This window comes from Macaca thibetana, chromosome 7, assembly GCF_024542745.1.
Source record: "Macaca thibetana thibetana isolate TM-01 chromosome 7, ASM2454274v1, whole genome shotgun sequence".
Classification (NCBI taxonomy): Eukaryota; Metazoa; Chordata; class Mammalia; order Primates; family Cercopithecidae; genus Macaca; species Macaca thibetana.
The window spans coordinates 77,790,732-77,804,752 of record NC_065584.1 but is presented as its reverse complement, the minus strand read 5'-3'; the positions used below and the strand labels follow the sequence as shown (position 1 = coordinate 77,804,752).

Below are 14,021 nucleotides of genomic sequence, written 5' to 3'. Positions count from 1 at the left end.
CTTTGTATGTCTCTAAGGACTTGTTTTATGAATCTGGGTGCTCCTGTATTGGGTGCATATATATTTAGGATAGTTAGTTCTTCTTGTTGAATTGATCCCTTTACCACTATGTAATGGCCTTCTTTGTCTCTTTTAATCTTTGTTGGTTTAAAGTGTGTTTTATGAGAGACTAGGATTACAACCCTTGCTTTTCTTTGTTTTCCATTTGCTTGGTAAATATTCTTCCATCCCTTTATTTTGAGCCTATGTGTGTCTCTGTACATGAGATGAGTCTCCTGGATACAGCACACTGATGGGTCTTGACTCTTTATCCAGTTTGCCACTCTGTGTCTTTTAATTGGGGCATTTAGCCCATTTACATTTAAGGTTAATATTGTTATGTGTGAATTTGATCCTGTCATTATGATGTTAGCTGGTTATTTTTCTCCTTAGTTGATGCAGTTTCTTCCTAGCATCAATGGTCTTTACAATTTGGCATGTTTTTGCAGTGACTGGTACCAGTTCTTCCTTTCCAAGTTTAGTGCTTCCTTCAGGAGCTCTTGTAAGGCAGGCCTGGTGGTGACAAAATCTCTCAGCATTTGCTTGTCTGGAAAGGATTTTATTTCTTCTTTGCTTCTAAAGTTTAGTTTGGCTGGATATGAAATTCTAGGTTGCAAATTCTTTTCTTTAACAATGTTGAATATTGGCCCCCACTCTCTTCTGGCTTGTAGGGTTTCTGCTGAGAGATCTGCTGTTAGTCTGATGGGCTTCCCTTTGTGGGTAACCTGACCTTTCTCTCTGGCTGCCCTTAACATTTTGTCCTTCATTTCAACTTTGGTGAATCTGATGATTATGTGTCTTGGAGTTGCTCTTCTCGAGGAGTATCTTTGTGGCATTCTCTGTATTTCCTGAATTTGAATGTTGGCCTGCCTTTCTAGGTTGGGGAAGTTCTCCTGGATAATATCCTGCAGAGTGTTTTCCAACTTGATTCCATTCTCCCCATCACTTTCAGGTACACCAATCAGATGTAGATTTGGTCTTTTCACATAGTCCCATATTTCTTGGAGGCTTTGTTCATTTCTTTTTACTCTTTTTTCTCTAAACTTCTCTTCTTGCTTCATTTTATTAATTTGATCTTCAATCACTGATACCCTGTCTTCCACTTGTTCAAGTTCGCTCCTGAAGCTCGTGCATGTGTCACATAGTTCTTGTGCCATGGTTTTCAGCTCCATCAGGTCATTTAAGGTCTTCTCTACACTGTTTATTCTAGTTAGCCATTCATCTCATCTTTTTTCAAGGTTTTTAGCTTCTTTGTGATGGGTTCGAACATCCTCCTTTACCTCGGAGAAGTTTATTACCGATCATCTAAAGCCTACTTCTGTCAACTTGTCAAAGTCTTTCTGCATCCAGCTTTGTTCTGTTGTTGGTGAGGAGCTGCATTCCTTTGGAAGATAACAGCGCTCTGATCTTTAGAGTTTTCAGCTTTTCTGTTCTGGTTCCCCCCCCGCCATCTTTGTGGTTTTATCTACCTTTGGTCTTTGATGATGGTGACATACAGATGGGATTTTGGTGTGGATGTCTTTTCTGTTTGTTAGTTTTCCTTCTAATAGTCAGGACCCTCAGCTGCAGGTCTGTTGGAGTTTGCTGGAGGTCCACTCTGGACCTGTTTGCCTGGGTATCACCAGTGGAGGATGCAGAATAGTAAATATTGCAGAACAGAAATTGTTGCTGCCTGATCCTTCCTCTGGAAGCTTCATCTCAGAGGGGCACTCCCCTGTATGAAGTGTCAGTCGGCCCCTACTGGGAGGTATCTCCCAGTTAGGCTACTCACTTGAGAAGGCAGTCTATCCATTCTCAGATCTCAAACTCCATGCTGGGAGAACCACTACTCTCTTCATAAGTTGTCAGACAGGGATGTTTAAGTCTGCAGAAGTTTCTGCTGCCTTTTGTTCAGCTATGCCCTGCCCCGAAGTGGAGTCTACAGAGGCAGGCAGTTTGAGCTTCCTAGTCACTTTGTTTACCTACTCAAGCCTCAGCAATGGTGGACACCTCTCCCCCACCAGCCTTGCTGCTGCCTTACAGTTCGATCTTAGACTGCTGTGCTAGCAGTGAGCGAGGCTCCATGGGTGTGGAACCCTTCAAGCCAGGCGCGGGATATAATCTCCCAGTCTGCTGTTCGCTAAGACCATTGGAAGAGCACAGTATTAGAGTGGGAGTATCCCAATTTTCCAGGTACCGTCTGTCACGGCTTCCCTTGGCTAGGAAAGAGACTTCCCCTACCCCTTCTGCTTCCCAGGTGAAGTGATGCTCCGCCCTGCTTTGGCTCACACTCCATGGGCTGCACCCACTGTCCAACAAGCCCCAGTGAGATGAACCCAGTAACTTAGCTGGAAATGCAGAAATCACCCATCTTCTGCATTGCTCATGCTGGGAGCTGTAGACTGGAGCTGTTCCTATTCAGCCATCTTGGAACCGGTCCATATAGTAACTTTTTATCCTAATGCAGGCAGTGCTATCATTCTAGAGACATTACTGATAGATTTCTCATCAGGCCAATTTTCTGATGCGTTTCTGTTCTTTGTTTCTGGAATCTTATATGATTTCTTTGCTTCTCCCTTTTCTGTATATTAGCCAGAGTGGATTCTCTTGTTTGCAATTAAGAATTTTTATCATATCTTATAAAATAAATATGTTTGAAGCTAGTTTTCAAGAGCATGTAGTATTGGAGCAAATAAATCTTTTAAAACATCTCTTTTGACTTTTACATAGCATTCTCTAAATTAATTTCTCTAATTGCTAATCTTATTTCAGAGAACAAAAATGAGATTTCAGAGATGTCCACAATTTTCTTACTGTAGCCTTTTTTGGAGGACAAATAAGATGAGACTACTCCCTTTCATTCTTGGCCTTTGCTGATTTCTAAATAAATAATAGACTACAGTTTGCAAGCATCAGTAGGGTAATCACCACCACCCTTAGCCCTCTGTACTATTAGGTAAAAAGAATAGAAGCAGCAAAAACATTGCAGAAAAGGCAAACACATTAAAAATAACAATTTAGGAAAACTTTTGGAAGTTAACTTAGAGTGATCATAAACTCAGGTTATAAGATCATAGAATAAATAAAATAGAAGGAAAGGGAAGTGCTTTAGAGAATAGAGAAAGCTGACTGACCCACTCTGGTAGATTAAAGGTGGCGACAGATTCTTTGATAATTGTCTCATTGCTTAAACCAGTAAATTATGGTGGAAGTGATGCTGTGCCAGATCTGAGTCTCACCTTTAAGAGGACTCTTCCTGTCCATTCCCCTACATTTGGAGCCATGAGCTACTTTGTAAGAAGTCTGATTGACTGTGGCTATGAGGAAGCCCATAATAGTCATAATAGCCATGGGTTGAGAGAGAGGGGAAGAGAAGGAGAGATAGAGATTGTAAGCTAGTCTCTAGCTGAGCCAGCCTCAGCCATTAGAGTCATCCAAGATGACTCTAGACATTGTGAAGGGGAGAGAAGCCATCATCCTGTCTGTGCCTGTCCAAAGTTCTGATCCACAGCATCATGAGATAAAATAATAATAATGTTGTTGTTGTTTTTAGCCACCAAGTCTTGAGTAGCTTGTGCACCAATAGATAACCAGAACACTATACCATCTTCATTCATTTCTTCATTAATGTATATACACTGAATACTATTTGGTATACCAGTCTCTGGGGTTAAAGTATATTGGAATAAGTTTCTCTTAAACTGGGTTCTTTAATATTCCCATTTCCAAAGGAGAAAAAATGTTTTAAAAGCCGCAGGAGCTGATTGGAAGTTATAATAGAAAAAGGTGAATAAGGTGAGAAATTTAGAGTTGAAAGAAGAGAAAGTTAAGAGAGGAACAAATCAAGGGGTTACTTAGTGATTTGCAGGGAGTCTTTCCCCCAGAAAGTCAAGCAAGGAGGGGTGCTAGTGACAGTCAAGAGGCATAGAAAGACTGACTTTTAGTCTGAAAGACACAATAGGCACTGAACAGAGGATGATGGCAATGGTAGAATGAATCATGAGGCTCATAATCAGGAGACTTAAAGCAAAAAAAAAAAAAAGAAAAAAAAAATCAACAACCAAACAGCAATGGGTGAAGAGTTCCCAGGAAAGGCTAATCTATAAATAAGCACTGTGATCTTTCCTGGCCTGATAAAACATCTCATTATGAATAAAAATACAAACGCAGGCCAACAATTCCAGATGTGTTAGAGAATTAAATTTTTAAAAAAATTTAGAAACCAACATACACTTACTGTGTATTTAAAATCTTCATCTGGGTTTAAGGCCACACTATAATGCAACATATTCCTTTTTTTGTTTCGTGGCAAAATGTATAAAAATAGTGGATAATGATATAAATAGCCTCACATCAGTTCACGTTGTGTTTTGCTACCGAGTGAGTGCAGTTCGGGTTTGATTCTGGCACTTTGTGAGTCATGAAAGTTTTCAGTTTTAAGAGTTTCTTGAATCTTATAAATGTGGACAAAGGATTGTTGATCTGTATTAAATTGACTGTGGCTGAAGCTATATAACATCTATAAGAAAATATACTTTCACTTGGGAAAAAATCTATTGTATCTAATTTTGGAAATAAACTGAATGTTAACTTTAATGACTGATTATTATGCTGAAACAAAATCTAAAATTATTTCTATTGAGTATTAAAATCATATATATAACAATTATTTCTAGACTTCAGCTGACTTTGAAGTGTTACTGAAAAACAACAAAAAATTTAAGGCAACAAAATAATTTAGACCATTCCAAATAGTTTACTATAATAGAAGTGGGACTCTAATACTTTTGGACTAAATGAGATAAACCAAAGAAAGGAGAGAAAGCTACAGTATAGAATATGAACTTGTATTATTGTGAAAGTGAAAATAGCAATAAATCTTATATTTGCTTACCAATTTCAACTTTTAAAAATGTTTCAAGATGGCAAGGCAGAATGATTCTCATTCTATTTCAAATTTTTGATACTCCACAAAAGTATTTGATATTCCACAAAAGTATTAAGTACAATATTTGTCAGTTTTCTCTAGAGGAACAGCATACACACAAACACACACACACACATCTCCAATAGATACATAAATAAATAGAATGAATGGTATTTATATATTATCTCACATATATGTATATGAGATTTATTAATATCCTGTGACCTTGTCAAAACTTGGCATATAAAATTAACCATCACAGTACTATACTATAGTTCTTAGTCTTATGATAGAACTGTGAGAAACACAAAGCAAATACATGTCATGGACCCTACTTCTTAACACATTGAAATAATTAGATAATATTACAGGAGTGTTATGTGCATAAATGTTAAATGAACAAAATCAAGACCCAGCCTATTAGGGTATTGGGCAGAGACAGCCTCATCTTCCCCTTTCAGATAAAGAAGTAAACTTGTACACAAAGCTACATAACACACTATTATAAAAATCAATTTCCTTCTCATCTGTCTGGGTCCCTGTTCACTCCTTTATCCTGGCGGCAAGGAAGTCTTTGAACGGTGACTCAGGAAATAAGTCAAAGGACTAATTGGAGGAATTCTTATCTCTGTCAATGTCTAAAGAAGGACATTGAGAACAAGGGATTCAGTGGGTTTAGAGTTCCCATTAGTATAATTTTTCAGACCAGAATAACCTCTGGAATGAAAGGGGAGAGGTGCAAACCTTATGATCATCTTTTAATCTTATAAAAAAATTTTAAAAGTTATGCTTCACCTGCAGTGTTTGTGGTTGCAAAATAAACTCTGATATGACAAGTATCATATTTCATTTATTCCTTCTATAAATGAAACATCATATAAAAGCTACCAGAGCAAGGTCAATGCTTCTCCTATGAAGTCCTTAGGTAGAAATCTTATCTCCTGACAAGCTTGTGGAAGATAAGTCTTCATTTGTGACTTTTAAAGTTTATTTTACAGAGAGCCCTTAGTAATAAATTACTATACTCCAAGGTCAGCTCTGTTTCTACTTTAAAAATCTTACCAAAGGCTATAAAAATCTTCTTGAGAAGACAGAATCCTGCAGCTATTTTAGAGTGTGCTACTTAGAACAAAGTTAAATAATAAAAGGAGATACAATTGTTAATACATTATCAAATTATTTAAAAGATAATCTTTCATGATTTCTACTTGCTTTTGAACTACAAATATTTTTAAAATACACATTTAAAAGAAGTTTTACTACTCTAAATGTTTTATCAGTAACTCTTATTTGGCAAATTTTCTTTTTTCATTATCTACTAGAAAAAGTATAGGATTATGTTGTGTACTTCTGTTTTATGTACAGTTGACCCTTGAACAACACAGGTTGAACTCTGTGGGAACACTTAAAAAAGGATTTTATTCCACCTCTGCCACCCCTGAGACAACAAGACCAACCCCATTGTCTTCCTCCTCCTCAGCCTATTCAATATAAGGACCACGAGGATGAAGACCTTTATGATGGTCCACTTCCACTTCTTCCACTTACTGAATAGTAAATACATTTTCTCTTCCTTATGATTTTGTTAATAACATTTTAATTTCTCTCAAACTCCTGACCTCAAGCAATTGTTCCGCCTCAGCCTCCCAAAGTGCTGGAAGGCCACCACGCCTGTCCACATTTTCTTTTCTTTAGCTCACTTTATTGTAGAAATACAGTATATAATACATATACAAAGTATGTGTTGACCATTAATGTAATTAGTATAGTTGCTGGTCAAGAGTAAGCTATTAGTAGTTATATTTTTGGGAAGTCAAAAGTTATACACAGATTTTTTTTTTTTTTTTAAGAGGGAGTCTAGCTGTGTTGCCCAGGCTGGAGTGCAGTGGCGCCATCTCGGCTCACTGCAAGCTCCGCCTCCCGGGTTCACTCATTCTCCTGCCTCAGCCTCCCAAGTAGCTGGGACTACAGGCACCTGCCACCACACCTGGCTAATTTTTTTTGTATTTTTACTGGAGATGAGGTTTCACCATGTTAGCCAGGATGAATCAATCTCCTCAATCTCCTGACCTCGTGATTTGCCCGCCTCAGCCTCCCAAAGTGCTGGGATTACAGGCATAAGCCACCGCGCCGGGCCTATACACAGATTTTTAATTTTGTGAGAAGTTGGGGGTTGGTGCTGTAACCCTCGCATTGTTCAAGGGTCATCTGTATTTAGTTTTTGAATTCTTCTCCTTGTAGTTCATTCACTCTCTACTGTCTCATTAAGTGCTTTCATTCCTTCACTTGCCAAGAAACATATGATAATTTTTGTATGTTTGTTTTTTCAGAGGTTCTTCTTGGAATCTTCCTAATGTTTCTGGCCTAATGTTTCATTCACCTCATGGTCAGTATCAATTTCTCCTCTGACAAATCATATGTGATTAAAAATACAAACATCTGTTGCGAGGTCTTTAGTTTTGTAGCAGACTTAACTATTCTTATACTACAATGTTTTAATTATTATAACTTTACAAATATGTTTTAGTATCAGTAAAGCAAGTTCCTTTTCCTTACTCTTCTTTCATTTATATTTTTTCTTGTAATATTTGTTCATGTATTATTACAGAAGCAACATAAAAATACTTTAAAATTGTTTTAAATTCTGTTAATATACAGTTTGTTTTGTTTTGTTTTGATTTTTTTTTTTTTTTTTTTTTTTTTTTTTATGAAGAGTCTTGCTCTGTTACCCAAGCTAAAGTGCAGTGGCTCAATCTCGGCTCACTGAAACCTCCACCTCCCAGATTCAAGCGATTCTCCTCCTCAGTCTCCCAAGTAGCTAGGAGGTGCAACCATGTCCAGCTAATTTTTGTATTGTTTTTAGTAAAGATGGGGTTTCACCATGTTGGCAGGCTGGTCTCAAACTCCTAACCTTAGGTGGTTTACCCACCTCAGCCTATACTTTAGTATTTAAATTACAAACTACAACTGTAATTCACAGAAGAGGGAGGGCATATTTAATTTATTTTGGAATTCAATTAAAATTTATAGGCATAATATTTTCATGTTTGTTAAAAAGACATTGCTTTAACATATTGGAAAACACTAACTTTGAAAATAATTAAAATGAATATACTATGTATGAAAACTCATAGGTACAAAGTGAAACTTGAAGCAGTTCTATGGTATTTTTATTATTAGCTGAAAGTATTAAAATAAATTCACTACACATAATGCTTAAAACGGTAGAAAGAAAACACAACCATCTAAAGTAACCAGGACAAAAAAAGTAATAAATTCACTTATAGATATCAGTTCAAAAATCCTAAGTAAAATGCTCAATAAAAAAATGAAAATATACTTCAAAATGATCAATGAAGAAGAAAGTTGATAAGAGGAAAATCTGTTTCTTTTGTATTAATCAAAAAAGTTTAACAATCCAGAAGAAGGTTGAAATTTTTTTTCTAAACTTAAAGATAAATTAACATGATTAAGAATTTCTATTTCTAACCAAATTCTCCTCTTATATTTAATAAAGCACCCCTATCAAAGTTAAATTTAGGAATGACGTGGCCTGGAAGCACCATCTCTATTTTTCCTGGAATTCAAACTAATGCTTTGAAACAAACCAAAACAAGAAGGAAGGAAGGAAAATGAAGAGAAAGAAGGGTAGAGGAGGAGCTGGAGGAAGAGAAACTGTGGTATAAATATTGGAAAAATATATATACTTGGATTATAATAGGATTATCATCAGCGCCCTAAGGAAATAGTAGCTACTAATTAAAAAGGCATAGAATTTCTATGAAAACAAAAGCAAATTAAATGTTAGACCTAATACCATAAAAACCCTAGAAGAAAACCTAGGTAATACCATTCAGGACATAGGCATGGGCAAGGACTTCATGTCTAAAACACCAAAAGCAACAGCAAAAAAAGCCAAAATTGACAAATGGGATCTAATTAAACTAAAGAGCTTCTGCACAGCAAAAGAAACTACCATCAGAGTGAACAGGCAACCTACAGAATGGGAGAAAATTTTTGCAATCTACTCATCTGACAAAGGGCTAATATCCAGAACCTACAAAGAACTCAAACAAATTTACAAGAAAAAAACAAACAACCCATCAAAAAATGGGCAAAGGATATGAACAGACATTTCTCAAAAGAAGACATGCATACAGCCAACAGACACATGAAAAAATGCTCGTCATCACTGGCCATCAGAGAAATGCAAATCAAAACCACAATGAGATACCATCTCACACCAGTTAGAATGGCAATCATTAAAAATTCAGGAAACAACAGGTGCTGGAGAGGATGTGGAGAAACAGGAACACTTTTACACTGTTGGTGGGATTGTAAACTAGTTCAACCATTATGGAAAACAGTGTGGCGATTCCTCAAGGATCTAGAACTAGAAGTACCATATGACCCAGCCATCCCATTACTGGGTATATACCCAAAGGATTATAAATCATGCTGCTATAAAGACACATGCACATGTATGTTCATTGTGGCACTATTCACAATAGCAAAGACTTGGAATCAACCCAAATGTCCATCAGTGACAGACTGGATTAAGAAAATGTGGCACATATACACCATGGAATACTATGCAGCCATAAAAAAGGATGAGTTTGTGTCCTTCGTAGGGACATGGATGCAGCTGGAAACCATCATTCTCAGCAAACTATCGCAAGAACAGAAAACCAAACACCACATGTTCTCACTCATAAGTGGGAACTGAACAATGAGATCACTTGGACTCAGGAAGGGGAACATCACACACCGGGGCCTATCATGGGGAGGGGGGAGGGGGGAGGGATTGCATTGGGAGTTATAGCTGATGTAAATGACGAGTTGATGGGTGCTGATGAGTTGATGGGTGCAGCACACCAACATGGCACAAGTATACATATGTAACAAACCTGCATGTTATGCACATGTACCCTAGAACTTAAAGTATAATAATAAAAAAAAGAAAAATATTTAAATGAATGGCCATATATTTCCTACTCTGTGTGTGTGTGTGTGTGCGTGTGTGTGTGTGTGTGTGACTAAATATGGTGAATGTATCAATTGCCTCCAAATTAATTTATATGCTAAATGCAGTTCAAATAAAAATCTTGGCCAGACTCACACCTGTAATCCCAGCAGTTTGGGAGGCTGAGGCAGGTGGATCACCTGAGGTTAGGAGTTCGAGACCAGCCTGGCCAACCTGGTGAAACCTCACCTCTACTAAAAATACAAAATATTAGCAGAGTGTTGGGGTGCACACCTGTAGTCCCAGCTACTTGGGAGGCTGAGTCATGAGAATCACTTGAACCCAGGAATTGGAGGCTGGAGGTTGCAGTGAGCTGAGATCGCACCACTGCACTCCAGCCTGGACAGAGCGAGACTCTGTCTCAAAAAAAGAAAACAAAAAAGAAAAGGTGGATTGTCTTTATTATATGGCATAAAATGATATATTTGTAATTTCTGAAATCAAACTTTCTAGTCATATTATTTATATCTTCTGTACCCTTATGTATACTTTAATTTGTCAAAGATTGATAGAATAGTGTGATCTCTTCTACTGCATTTTTATCAATGAATACTTGTATTCCTGAAATATTTTGCTTTATATATTTTCATACTTTCTGTACTTCATGATTCATAACTTATTTTCATTGTGTTGTATACTTTTTAATATTTTTTACCTCAAATTCTGCTTAATCTACAAAAACTACTTTTAAAATATTTGTATTGTTTGATATATTTTTTCTGCCTTTAAAAAAACAATTGGAATGTTAGTTCCAATAAAAGAGAGTCATATATTATATCTATAACTTGAAACCATCTGGGACCAGAGGTCAAAATATGTGCATTTTATATGTCAGGCTGTTATAGGATAGATCATATAATTGCATGCAATCAGTTTTTAAAACTCCAGATAAAAATTTTTCTTTTTATTTAAATTCTTATACATTTTTAGTCATAAACTATTTGCTTATATCTTTGGTCAGCTTGAATTTCGCAAACTTCTTTTTTTACTCCTTGTATTACTCTTTGTTAATATAATCTATTTTTTGACCTAGACAATTGTATTTAAATATGATTTTTATATTACATAGCTCCTTTTGTGCAATTCATTTTTGATGTTAGTTTTGTATTGAAACTTTGAATCATTTAGACTGATTTTATTTTTGCCTTGTTTCATCATTTGTCATTTTATTTAAGTTCCTACAAGCCCCCTATTCTTCAGCTATTAATTTTGCTTCATTTCTCAATTATTTTGGGATACTTTTTCCTTAAAAATATGATTTTTCTATTTTCAGCTTCCTTGATTATGTCAGAATGTCCTTATCCTTAATTTGACTGGGTAATATTCTTGAATGTTGTTTTTTTCTTTCTCCTGTATAAGTGAAACCTTAATGTTTAACCTCTCGTTGAATCAGAGGCTATGTATCTGAGGATGTTAGTAAATGTCTCCTTACTTTTGGTAATACAGACTATTTCATGACCCCTAAACGTGCTACTTTGGGAAGCCTAGGTTGTCTTTTTACTCATTGCCACATGTGGAGGTCCAGATTCAACTGCCATCCTATCTGACAGCCTTTGACACTGTGAGCAATCATAATCTCCTGGAGCATCTTACTAATGACCTTAGTGAAAGCAGTTTTCAGAAAAGTGCTAGAAGCAGAATCCAGATTGTAAAAGGACTACTAGGCAATCAATACTTGAGGAAATGAATTCAGACGATATAAACTACCAGATAGCTGGTGGTAAAGGGAATGAGAGGGGAGCAGTAGTAACTGGAGGTGGAGACTGGTTGAGGGAAGTTATTTTCTGAATGGGAAAGATGTGTGTGTGGCTGAAGGAAGCGGGAAAGAACCTTGTGGAACAGAATAGCTTGAAAATGCCCAAGAATGGGGACTAATGTGTGAGGCAGTGTTGCAGAGAGCACCAAAGAGGTCAGAATCTGTCTTAGTATGTTTGGGCCATTGCAACAGAATAGACTCAATAGCTGATCTTAGACATTCCCAGCCTATAAAACTGTGAGAAATATTTGGAGGCTGGGAAGTTCAAGATCACAATGCTGGCATTTTTGGTGCCTGGCGGGGGCCCACTTCCTGGTTCATAGATGACCATCTTCTTGAAAGGGGTGAGAAAGCTCTCCAGGGTCTCTCTTATAAGGGCACCAATCCCATTCATAAGGGGCCCTGCCCTGGAGACCTAATCACCTACCAAAGTCCCCACCTCCTAATACATCACCTTGGGGGTCAAGGTTTCAACATATGAATTTTGCGGGGAAACAAACATTCATTGTTAGCAAGGGGAGCATACAATTACCTAACACATGCTTTGAGACACTGAGGATGTATATTTTCCACAAAAGTCTGTCTTTTTGTAAATCTCTAGAGTCAATAGTCAAACCCGCCCTTCAGAATTTCTAAATTCAAAGTAAGTTCCACTCTTTTTAGTCAGTCTTTCCTGAAGGGATTTTAAAAATGCCTAAAATATTATGATGAGAATAAATAATGCCATGTTAATGTTTTCCTGCTAATTGTTGTGTAGTTTGATCATTTGAGTCTTACATCTGATTTTAGCCATGAACATCAGAGTCTTGACTCTAGGGATGATCCTGACATGTCCTATGCCACATAGTTTGGCCTCTGAATTTTAAAGATAATTAAAGAGAATTACCACTATACTGACAGAGACTAAAAAAAGCTTTTAAAATTCATAGCTGTAATGTTTCTTTGTAAAACAAAACAAAAAAAAGGAGCACAAATGAACAATTGTGCCATAGGCAATCAGTAGAACACTTTCTTTAATATTATTATTATTATTATCTGTTTTTTTTGAGATGGGGTCTCACTCTGTTGCCCAAGCTGGAGTGCAGTGGGACGATCTTGGCTCACTGCAACCTCCGCTTCTCAGGTTAAAGCGATTCTCCTGCTTCAGAACCGACCCCCGCCCCACCACCCGCCCCAAGTAGCCGGGATTACAGGCACCTGTCAGCACGCCCAGCTAATTTTTTTGTGTTTTTAGTAGAGACAGGGTTCCATCATATTGGCCAGACTGGTCTCCAACTCCTGACCTCAGGGTGATCCACCCACCTCAGCCTCCCAAAGTGCTGGTGAAAGGGGAAAGGCCCCCTTGTCCCCTTCACAGGACATGCGACGGGGGTGTGACTGGCTTCTTCAGTGCTTTGCTGCTCAGACATCTAGGGGAGCACACAGACGAGCAGGCTGTGGGGCTTCAACCCACAGCAGTGTCTAGGGGTGAATGTTTACAGCTCCTGAAGCCCCAGTGGGTGTGTGCTTTTTTTAGTTTTGCCCTCTATAGGCGGCTTGTGTTAACCAGCTCAATTAGACCCTCTACCTTGTTGCAAGGACAGAGGGCTTTCTGCATTCAGGGTTCTTGACTTGGTGAGCTGGAAGAATTGGATCACATGTGGGCTCGGAGAATGAGTGCAAAGTTTTATTGAGTGGGAGTAGCTCTCACCTGATAGGGGAGCCAGAAAGGCGATGGTTTTCCCCTGGAGTTGGGCAGCTCAACGGCCTGACTCGTCTTAGACCACTGGTGCCAAACTCCGAGTCCTTCTGCCAGTCACCGGCCTGCTGGCCTGCCCGCCTGTCGGCCTTCCGGTGCATGCTCTTCTGCAGCCTACTGTTGTGAGCAGCCACTTCTGTCTTCTTCCGCCAAGGTGCGCCTCTCCACATCCAGCCACTTGTGTGTCTGTCCGCTAGGGTCTTTGGTTTTTAAGGCTCAGGATGAGGGTGTGTTGGCCCAGCGTGGTCTTGGAAAATTCAACATTTTGGGCACCAAAGCAGGAGTGCCTGTCCTCACCTAGCTCCGTGGGAGTAGAGCCCTAGCCAGGGACCCGCCTTTCTCTACCTAGCACAGCCCCCGTCCCGTATCACTGGGACTATAGGTGTGAGCCACCGCACCCAGCCGATATTTTCTTTTAATCTCAAACCCTGTTCGGTACAAAAACATCTTTGGTCTGTGTATTTTAGGTATTTAGGTGACTTAGAATCACTTTCCTTAACTGTTGTGCATGTGCATGTGTTTATGTAGACAGATACAACTCTTCCATAATGAGGATAAT

General features: G+C 38.1%; 1 long non-coding RNA gene across 1 annotated transcript in view; it reads left to right on the top strand.

Moving 5' to 3' along the window:
- The window catches only part of LOC126959396 (uncharacterized), a 78,876-nt gene that overhangs the window by 4,113 nt on the left and 60,742 nt on the right, over positions 1-14,021 (top strand). Inside the window, exon 2 of the long non-coding RNA XR_007727526.1 lies at positions 7,276-7,331. This is a non-coding gene — a long non-coding RNA (uncharacterized LOC126959396). The remainder of the gene's footprint in view (positions 1-7,275; positions 7,332-14,021) is intronic.